We start from the raw sequence: 11,764 nt of genomic DNA, 5'->3' as shown, positions 1-11,764 counted from the left end.
TAGGTACCAATACTTAAACTAAATTAGGTTCTGTTTTACATGTTGCTTTGCTTTCCAATTTTTTTCAGTGAGCATGAGCATCTTTTACTTAATTATCTGCTTTATCATTGTTGTATTTACAACACTAATTAGATCACTAAATGGATATTGTTGACTTAATGAATCAATAAATCAATCTAAAATAGAATAATAAACTAAAATGTGGAGTCAAATTGTCTACAATATTAAATTTTTACTTCACATACTTCTCTTCACTTTTAAATTTTGGCAGTCAATACTAATTCAGATTGCTATACATTCCAACAAGACATTAAAAGGCAAAATTGTGGACATTGTTGAGCTAATGTTTAGTACATCTAAAAACTCTTCTCTAAAAAAGAAGAGCTTGTCAAAAAGGGCAAATTAAGGAATGTGGTAAAAATGGAAACTTCAAAAAAAGAAAACTATAGTCCTGCTTAGCTAGAATTAGGAATCTAAGCACTGACCTTACCTTTTCCCTTGTTCTCTTAAGTGAAATTAACATAATTTCTAAGAATATTTAGGTGTGACACCAGACTTCCCTAATGTGGAATGCAAGGTGGCCCGGTCATCTGACAAATCCTATGGGATTAAAAGTGGAGCCCGAGAAACATACACCAAGAAAAATGATGCCCCCATAAAACAACTTGTTCACTCTATACTATGCTCATTTCAGAACAAAGACAACCAAGAAATCATAGAATTTTGGATCTGGAAATGATCTTAGATGCTACCAAGTTCAACCTTTCCCCACTCCCACCTCTACTTACAGATGGGGACTCTAGGGCTAGAAATGGTGAGGGACTCACCCAAGTAGCAACATTAGGAATAGAAAAATAATTGTTGAATGTCCCGATCCAGGACTCTTTCAGCTTCCCCATACTTTCCATAATTTAATTTAAGATACAAATATGGTGAAGAGTAAGGTCAGCAAACTTTTTCTGTAAAGGGCTAGATAGTAAATTATTTAAGCTTTGTAGACCATATGTTCTACTACGGTCACTCAACTCTGCCACTGTAGCATGATAGCCACTACAGACAAAATATAAATAAATGTTATGTTTGTGTCCTTGGAAGGAAGGTTATGGCCAACCTAGATAACATATTTAAAAGCAGAGACATTACTTTGCCAACAAAAGTCCGTCTAGTCAAGGCTATGGTTTTTCCAGTGGTCATGTATGGATGTGAGAGTTGGATGGTGAAGAAAGCTGAGTGCCGAAGAATTGATGCTTTTGAACTGTGGTGTTGGAGAAGACTCTTGAGAGTCCCTTGGACTGCAAGGAGATCCAACCAGTCCATCCTAAAGGAGATCAGTCCTGGGTGTTCATTGGAAGGACTGATGTTGAAGCTGAAACCCCAATACTTTGGCCACCTCATGCAAAGAGTTGATTCATTGGAAAAGACCCTAATGCTGGGTAGGATTGGGGGCAGGAGGAGAAGGGGACGACAGAGGATGAGATGGTTGGATGGCATCACTGACTCGATGGACATGGGTTTGGGTGGACTCCGGGAGCTGGTGATGGACAGAGAGGCCTGGCGTGCTGCAATTCATGGGGTCGCAGAGAGTCGGACACGACTGAGCGACTGAACTGAACTGAACTGAACTCTGTCCCAATAAAACTTTATTTACAACAGCAGGCAGTGGGCTGGATTTAGCCTGTGAGCAGCAGTTTGATGACCCTTGCTCTAGAGGAACTGCACGGCACTTCCTTAAACTCTGGATTCACTGTCTTCAGATTCATTGTTCAGTCTATGTATGTGTGAGCGCAGAACAAGAGTTGCCTTTTGATCTGTATCCCAAAAGCCTCTAGAAAAGTCAAAAAACTCTCCCCAATCAATGTCATAAATTATTAAAATCACATACCTACAAACACACCTCAAAGAAAGAAAAAGTGAAGAGTGGGAATACAGGCCAATGAATGAAAGTTCTGATTATTAATCAGCTGCTTCTTTTTGCTCCTAGTCATTTAATTAATGAGATCAAATCAAGTGGCCAAGCTTCTGCTTTTTTTGGTATTTAGGGTGTTCATTAATTACCTACAAATCTCTGCTGCTCTCTGGTGGTAACATGAAACTGTTAGAAGACACTCCAGTCAAGTTAGTATAGTAGAACTTAGAAACTGAATTTATCAAATACTTTAGGACAATTAAAGAACTCAATGAGTGAGATGGAGAATTTTCAGCCTTACTAGGCAGAATTTTAACCAAATCCCTAAAATACTTTTTATAGAATACAGTATTTTCCTTGGTCTTAAATCCTCATTTTTTTCTACTGGGACAAGCACTAGTTTTTCTGATACCAGAAGGTTCCGTATTTTTTACTTACTCTAAAGTAGGAGCATCATAATTGATGGCTCAGAAGAAGCTTTAATTCTTTCAAAATTTTTGGAGAGGGCACAAAAAAGTACAGCAGAGAATCAAAGGAGATTAAGTGTCTGCCTGGCAGTTGGCTGCCAGCGAAGCAGTTTTCAATGTAAATTACAATTCCAGGTGACATATAGCTAAATGACAGCAGATTCTACTCCTTAATGCTGAAAAAAAAGATATCTTATTTCTAACGCCTCAGTCACATCAGAGAAGCAGAGAATCCAACTTCAGTTTTCTTATCACTGAAAACTGTCCTTTGGGAATGGATTCACACTCATAACAGAAAACAAAGTCAGACCACTATATTCATATCAGTACATTTGTGGCTCCTGGTGACTCAAGCCAAACGAGGAGCAGAGGGATTGCAGAAACCAGGGATAAGGAATGGTAAGAAAAGGAATGGTATGGACAGCTTGAAGACTCGGTGAGCACAGGGGTCAGGTGCTCCCAACCCACTGTGGTTAATGCACTCCACTCCAGCACAGAGACTAACATATTGTAGGGATTCAATAAGCTGTTACTGAATCAGTGAAGAATATTAATTGCCATTAGTGCTTATGAGAGTGGTTTATAAACTACCTAGTACTCTACAAATGATGATTTTATTCATATTAAAAGTAGACAAGAGGTAAAAGACAAATCATGAGATAATGGCAGAAAATAGCATGGCTAATACAGAAGGAAGTTCTTTCCAAACTCATAATTTCATGACTTATTTCTCAGTATAAGAACTTTGGAGTTGCAAAGGATTTTAAGGCTTTTCTTGTGCAAAAATCCATCTGATGGTCTTTATTCACAGTATTCCCACCAAGTGATAGTCACCCAGCCTCGGCTCAAACACTACCAGGGACAGGGAACTTTACACCTACAAATACGTTTTGTATTTTGGGAGGGAAAAGGAGTTGGAGCAGCCAGCAAAGGGTAGAAAAAGATTCAGAGCTGTGTTGTTTAATACGGTAGCCACCAGCCACAAGTGGCTATTGACCATCTAAAATGTGACCAGTTTGAATTGATTTTGAAAACTTAGTACTCCAAAAAAAAGATGTAAAATACTCTATTCATTCTTTATAATGATTACATGGTGAAATCATAGTATCCTGTAAAACTTCAGTTAAGTAAAATACATTATTATAAAATTAATGGCACTGCTTCTTTTTACCTTTCCAATGTGGTTGCTAGAACATCTAAAAGTATACATATAGCCCACATTATATTTCTACCAGACAGCACTGGTCTAGAGAAAACATTTTGTCTTTCTCTCGATTTAGCCAAAGAAAAGTGATGTCTTTAGGAGGCACTGATTTGGAAACCTTGGTCCACTTTTAGTATGGAAATCAAAAGTCTTTTCAATTTGAATCTTGTCTCTCTCTGGTGGTGCTTTTGTCCATACATATTCCCTTGGCTATGAAATGGAAATAATAGTTTCTTCTCTCTACCTCCACAGAGAGCCACAGACTCATTATAAAACTCTCACAATTATAGTCTCCCATTATCACAGAGATAGTGTATAAGAACTGCCTCCACTCAGTAAAAGGAAGAATCTTCTAACAAAATAAGGACAGTCAGCTTGGCTAGACAGTATCCCAGATAGCAGACAGATCCTACATTTTATATTACTGAAAGACTCATAGCAACTAACAATAGGAAAGGGGAAAAACGTTCTTAGGAGCTCTGTGATAGAAAAAAAAAATAATAAATCTTAATCAATTATTATAAAATGTACTGTTACTTTACCATATGACTACAGCTTATGTATACACAATCACAAGTATTAATTCTTCAGTTAAAAGTGCATATGAAGGGACTTCCTTGGTGTTCCAGTGGCTAAGACTCCAAGCTCCCAATGCAGGGGGCCTGGGTTTGACCCCTGGTCAAGGCCTCTTGAGCGGCACAGTGGTAAGGAGTCTGCCTGCCAATGGAGGAGAGGCAAGAGACACAGGTTCGATCCCTGGGTCAGGAAGATCCCCTGGAGAAGGAAATGGCAACCCATTCCAGTATCTTGCCTGGAAAATTCCATGGGCAGAGGAGCCAGGCAGGCTACAGTCCATGAGGTCACAGAGTCAGACCTGACTGAGAACGCATGCAAGCAAGCAAAGAACTAGATTCCACATGCCATAACTAAGAATTCGCACATAAAGATGCTGCCTGCTGCAACTAAAAACAGAGCCAGTATGCCACAATTAAGACCCTGTGCAAACAAATAAATATTATAAAAATACAACAAAATTTACATATCTTGAAAAAGTTCAAACTTCCTTAAGTGGTTTGTTGAATAGTCTGGAGATAGTGGGTAAAATAATAAAATCAGTTCACTTTACTCATTTTACTCCCCGTCACAAATACGTGCAGGCTTTATGAGTGATTCCCACTAGCTTTACGCACACACACACATGCACGCACAGGCTAATGACCCAATTCCAAGGAGTTTCTCTTTTCTACCACTCACATTAAAGAGATTTGGGGTGGGATGAGAGGGGTCTGTATTGATTTGGACAGGGTCACTTCTCCCTTTTCATAGTCCCTGGAGAGTTATCTGTCCCCAAGTCAATGCTCAGCTATGAGTGTTTGGAACAACAGAATTTGACAACTGATGTGTCAGAACTGTCAACTTGTGAAAAATGGTTTTAGACAATATTTGAGTTGCCATGTGTTCCTAACATTACTTGCATAGGAAATGTAAAAAATGCATTTTCTGATATTTATGGCTATTAACTTCAAATTTAATAACAAAATGATTAGAATTAATTGTGATTTTGTCTTTGAAGGTTTTTAAGATCAGAGAAAAATCTTACCTATTTGAACAGAATATTCCTTTTAGGGCAATGAAATACAAGTTCTCCAAGCTCTATCCAGCTACACAGACTTAAGTCACTAGGCTATTTCATGTAGCCCTTTAATGACTAAGAATCTCCTTATCTTTGGGAGTCTTTTCTCTGGGTATATCTCTTTATTTGAGGGCAGTGAGTTTGACAGAAATATTGAGTTAAGTACTGTTCCATCAGTATAAGTTCTAGGCATTCCAGGAAATCTAGTTTGATTTTCTGAAGAAAGGGAAAATAATTCACTCTTTTATGAGGAAGGGGAAAAAAAACCCAGCAGCGAGGTTTCTCGTTGCTAGTCACTCATCTCTTCTATGGACCAAGGTCTCTGATCACTTATAATAATTGCAATGGAAGTAGAAACTTCTCTCATTCTGTTCTATTTGGCCACATGGTATACTGAATAATTCTACAAAGCTTAAAACAATATAGATCAGTGGTTCTCAACTTAGGGAGCACCAGGATTATCTGGAGGACTTGTTGAAACACACAGTGCGTGATCCATTCTCCTAGTTTCCTTTTCAGCAGGTCTGCAAGCTGAGGGCAGGATATCTGATACTCCGCATTTCTGACACTTTTGTAGGCAGTACCAATGCTGCTGGTCTAGGAACTACATTTTGAGAATCACTGATCTAGAACAGATTATTCCAACAAAGAAATGCAAAGATACACATGAACAAGGGCTGTTCTTTCAGAATTCAGATTGAGATCTCCCCTCTAAAAATACTTTAAAAAAATTTATTGAGGTCATTTTTCAAAATAGTAAACCTAAGCATCAAAGTCTGGTTCATAAAGATGGTTTTCCTATTCTTGATTAAATAACTTGTGAATGCAACATAACATTTGATATGAAATACAGTCATTTTCCATTGTGACTTTCTACTGGAAAAATAAACTATATTGCTTCCATTTTTTTTATTGGAGTATAGTTGCTTTATAATGTTGTGTTAGTTTCTACTATACAGTCAAGTGAATCAGCTATATGTTCACATATATCTCCTCTTTTTTCAATTTCCTTTCCATTTAGGTCACCACAGAGCATTGAGTAGAGCTCCTTGTGCTACACAGTAGGTTCACTAATTATCTCTTTCATAGATATTATAAACAGTGTATACATGCCAATCTAAATCTCCCAATTAATCCCACCTACTCCTTTCCACCTTGGTATCTATGTTTGGTCTCTACATCTGTGTCTCTATTTCCTCTTTGCAGATAAAATCATTTATACTACTTTTCTAGATTTCACATATATGTATTAATATGATATTTGTTTTTCTCTGACTTCAGTTTGTATGACAGTCTCCAGATACATTCATGTCTCTGCAAATGGCACAATTTCATTCATTTTTATGGCTAATATTCCATTGTATATATATATACCACATCTTCTTTATCCACTCCTGTGCTCTTATCAGGGGCCAAAGTATTGGAGCTTCAGCTTCAGCATTAGTCCTTCCAATGAATATTCAGGGTTGACTTCCTTTAGGATTGAGCGGTTTGATCTCCTTGCTGTCTAAGGGATTCTCAAGAGTCTTCTCCAGCACCATAGTTTGAAAGCATTAATCCTTCAGCATCCATGGACTGCAACACGCCAGGCTTCCCTGTCCATCGAGTCAGTGATGACATCCAACAATCTCATCCTCTCTCATCCCCTTCTCCTCCTGTCTTCAGTTTTTCCCAGCATCAGGGTCTCTTATAAGGAGTCAATTCTTCACATCAGATGGCCAAAGTATTGGAGCTTCAGCTTCAGCATCATTTCTTCCAATGAATATTCAGGACTGATTTCCTTTAGGATGGACTGGTTGGATCTCCTTGCAGTCCAAGGGACTCTCAAGAGTCTTCTCCAACACCACAGTTCAAAAGCATCAATTCTTTGGTGCTCAGCTTTCTTTATGGTCCAACTCTTACATCCATACATGACTACTGGAAAAACCATAGCTTTGACTAGATGGATCTTTGTTGGCAAGTAATGTCTCTGCTTTTTAATATGCTATCTAGGCTGGTCACAGCTTTTCTTTCAAGGAGCAAGCATCTTTTAATTTCATGGCTGCAGTCACCATCCCCAGTGATTTTGAAGTTCAAGAAAATAAAACAAAGTATTCCTTGCAAACTGCTTGGCCACTGCCTCTTTGGAGCACACCTGTCCAACTTCTACCTATGTGAAGATGAAATACTTCTGACTGTATTGCTTTTCAATCATCACACAGCCTGAGCACATTTTAAAAAATAAGCTAAAAATGAGGCATGATTATAAATAAATGTAATTAAGGCCAAAAGAGAGAGAGAAAAATAGACCTATGAATTTTATGGACAACAAACTAACCCTGAGCCAAATGAATCCTTCTCAGGTATGGAGATGTAATGCCCATCTTACTCAACAGTAGACAGACTATGTCTGGAATGCTACAGTAATGCTGTTAACTCCATTTTAGGAAAGTCATCAACACACAGGAGAGCCTGCAGAGGTTACCAGGATGGTGGAAGCTCTGAAAAGTTTGTCTTTGGGGGAATATTTGAAAGAATCTAGGGTGCCGGGTAAAAAGAGTTGGATGTGGGGTGGGGGGAGGGGCATAGGGGCACATACATGGTCTCTGGAAATACTTGTAGAACTGTCACAAGAAAGAGAATTTACCCTTTTCTTTTTCTCAGCAGGTGAAAGAATAGGAATCTATGAGAATATCAGGTAGATCAAAGACAGCTTTGAAGTCAGATGGTGGATTTAAGACCTTGTTCCAGCCACTGTTGAGTGTATAGACTTAGGCAAGCTATTTAACCTCTGTGAGCCTCAGTTGTTCATCTGAAAACACGGATGTCTGAAGTATCTACTCCTGGGTACAAATTAAATGAGATAATCAGCACAATGCCTGATAAGAGTTCACATATTCGTCTGCATCAATGAATTAAACAGAGATGTCTGAAAATGCAATGAGCTGCCTTTAGAGGGGGGAGGGAGCTTGAGCACACGGTAAAAGATGATCTGCCAGGGATGAGGCGGTGAGAATCTCACATTGGGTTGAACTAAGTAACCTGTAAGGCCAGAGCAACAATTCTTTACCGCTATTAACCAGCACTTAAATTTCTCTCTCCTGTGTCTCCATTCCCTTAGTGCAGGACTTCTCACAGTTTTCCATCATTAGTTATAAACACATCCATCACCTACCTAGTCTGTGAGTGCCTCAAGGTCAGACTACGGCTCATCTAAATTTGCTCCCCATGCACCTTGCCCAGCACCTGGCATAGAGCAGGCTTTCTATAAACACTTGTTGAATGAAGACACCCAGGACTAGGCCTTACCCGGGCTTGCAGCTGCTTTTCTATCTGTATGGAAATTCCTCCAGGAAAGGGTCTAGTTAATATTTAGTCCTGGAAGTTTTAGAATTCTTGCGATTATGCTGGAAACATCACTCAGTAGACCTTAATTTTCTGGGTGAATAAAGTCCTCTAATTGCACAGTATCCAGTTTGGAAAAGTTCCTGATGCCCAGCATGTGACTGCCCCCTCCCCAGGCGTCCAGACCATGGCTCTCTGAGCTCTCCTGAACACACTCCACAGCCGCATTTTCCAGCTGAACTACTTTCCAACAGTTCAGTTCATACCCATGGAAACCCTTATGCACATCTTCCCCCTTTTCTGTTCCAGAAATTTCTAAAAGTAGCAAGAGGCATAATAATGCAGTCCAGCCATGGTATGTCAAAACTAACAAGACTTGCTTATTTACCAGAAAAGAATGTTTGCATACGTATCAACTCTGATTCCTTTAGTGCCACAGCTCTCCTCTGGATAAAACCGAAGTATCTTTCAGGACCTCAGACTTATTAACCTTTAATATGGTTGTCTAAGTACTTACCAAAATATCAATTTTCTTTTGGTTACTCAACAAAAACTTGATGAGCAGTGTCCTGATGGCACAACAGAAATAAGACAGCTTCCAAATGAGCTTAACTTACAGTCACGGAATAGCACAGGCTATCAGAGAAAGTATTTCAACTTATCATTCATTGCAGGAAAAAAGTTTCATATTTTATACTCCAAATAAAACGTGTTCGGAAAGAACCAAAACTCTCCACACCACCTAAAAACCCAGAATGGGATATAAATAAAAGCAGTCCATGAACTGCCAGTCCTGTTAACCCACAACACATCACCATGTGATCCTAAACATCTCGCCAGGGGGTCAGTTCCAACAGCACACACTCTCTTCTCTGGAATGTGGTAAAGGAAAGTCTGAAAGCAAAGCCAATCTTGGCAAAATCTCTTGTTCTTTCACATCTTCCAGAGACGTGAGGCTCCAGGAGCCCTCAACTCCCCACCCCTGCGCATGACTAAATCTGACTCTTATAAACTTTAGAACAACAATTTCCCTCTGGTTCAAACAGTACGTGCAGCACCCAGAGCACAGAACCTACCCAAACTGCAAAAACAAGAAAGCATATGTTTTCCATCAGCACTGATTTCCTCAGCAATAATTTCTTCTTTCTTTATGATATTCTTGAAGCCCATTCTTTTTCTATAAACTGTGTATGAGTTTTTTGGTGATGAGAATATTTTTTTAAAAAGCTTTTCCTAAGACAGTATCTGTCTAGATCTCCATATAACTTTCTAATTCTTTATGTCATTTGCTGTGCTTCTGTGTCACGTCCTTACTGAGGAATTATCTACTCCGGCAGGAATATCTATATACACTCTGTTACATTTGGCCAATGATAATCAAAAAGACTTCTATATGCTTTTCTCTGTGGGATAGCAAAGAGACGGACACAACTGAACAACAACAAAAATGCTTTTCTGACTATTATTGAAAGAATAAATCAGGAAATGTGAGACAAATGGTAAGCACCCTGGTACCTACTGATTCCGCTGAGGTTTATGACTTATTATTACTGTGATGTATGTGGTAAATCATTAGTAGGCTTTATAGTTTTGTGTTTCTCTTCCTCTGTGCCATGAATTTAGGGTTACATGGGTACAGAGTACTTTTGCAAAGTGAGAAGACTTTCCTAGACAACATTGTTAAGAGAGGGTCTTGTATGCAGAGTTTATTAGCCAGGGCCACTTGGCAAAACAAATTTAACATTTGTAATGACACAAGGAAAGTCCTTCACCATCATTACACCTCATAGACTGTAATTGGGAAGAACCTCACATAAGTGCTGCCCACAAAAGCCAGCAGGGTGAGCAGAACACAACAATTCCCTGGTGGCTGAGATGATAAAGAGTCTGCCTACGATGAGGGAGACCTGGGTTCGATCCCTGGGTCAGGAAGATCCCCTGGAAAAGAAAATCGCAACCCACTTCAGTATTCTTGCCTGGAGAATTCCACGGACAGAGGAGCCTGGTGGGCTAAAGTCCATGGAGTTGCAAAGAGTCAGAAATGACTGAAGTGACTGAGCACACGAGCAGCCTGCATGAAGATCATTTAAGAAACACCAGCCCACAGTCACACTGGGCAAGGTCCTCCAGTGCTCTGCTTCCATATGCAAGGGAGTTTAAAAGAGGAAGGAAAGACCAGCCTGACAGAGGTAGGCTCTTTACAGTCACCAACATAACATCTGATTATACAGTGGAAGTGAGAAATAGATTAAAGGGGTTAGATCTGATAGAGTGACTGAAGAACTATGGATGGAGGTTCATGACATTGTACAGGGGACAGGTATCAAGACCATCCCCAAGGAAAAGAAATGCAAAAAGGCAAAATGTTTGTCTGAGGAGGCCATACAAATAGCTGTAAAAAGAAGAGAAGGGAAAAGCAAACGAGAAAAGGAAAGACATATCCATTTGAATGCAGAGTTCCAAAGAATAGCAAGGAGAGATAAGAAAGCCTTTCTCAGTGATCAATGCAAAGAAAGAGATGAAAACAAAAGAATGGGAAAGACTAGAGATCTCTTCAGGAAAATTAGAGAACCAAGGGAACATTTCATGCAAAGATGGGCTCAATAAAGGACAGAAATGGTATGGACCTAACAGAAGCAGAAGATATTAAGAAGAGGTGGCAAGAATACACAGAAGAACGATACAAAAAAGATCTTCACGACCCAGATAATCACGATGTTATGATCCCTCAGCTAGAGCCACATATCCTGGAATGTGAAGTCAAGTAGGCCTTAGGAAGCATCACTATGAATAAAGATAGTGGAGGTGATGGAATTCCAGTTGAGCTATTTCAAATCCTAAAAGATGGTGCTGTGAAAGTGCTGCACTCAATATGCCAGCAAATTTGGAAAACTCAGCAGTGGCCACAGGACTGGAAAAGGTCAGTTTTCATTCCCATCCCAGAGAATGGCAATGCCAAAGAATGCTCAAACTACCACACAATTGCACTCATCTCACAATGGGAACCCATTCCAGTACTCTTGCCTGGAAAATCCCATGGATGGAGGAGCTTGGTAGGCTGCAGTCCTTGGGGTCGCTAAGAGTCGGACATGACTGGGCGACTTCTCTTTCACTTCTCACTTTCATGCATTGGAGAAGGAAATGGCAACCCACTCCAGTGTTCTTCCTGGAGAATCCCAGGGACAGGGGAGCCTGGTGGGCTGCCGTCTATGGGTTCGCACAGAGTCGGA

The sequence above is a fragment of the Giraffa tippelskirchi genome, chromosome 2, assembly GCF_054371585.1.
Source record: "Giraffa tippelskirchi isolate mGirTip1 chromosome 2, T2T-mGirTip1v1.2.pri, whole genome shotgun sequence".
NCBI classification, from domain to species: domain Eukaryota; kingdom Metazoa; phylum Chordata; class Mammalia; order Artiodactyla; family Giraffidae; genus Giraffa; species Giraffa tippelskirchi.
Note: the sequence above shows the minus strand (reverse complement) of the source record.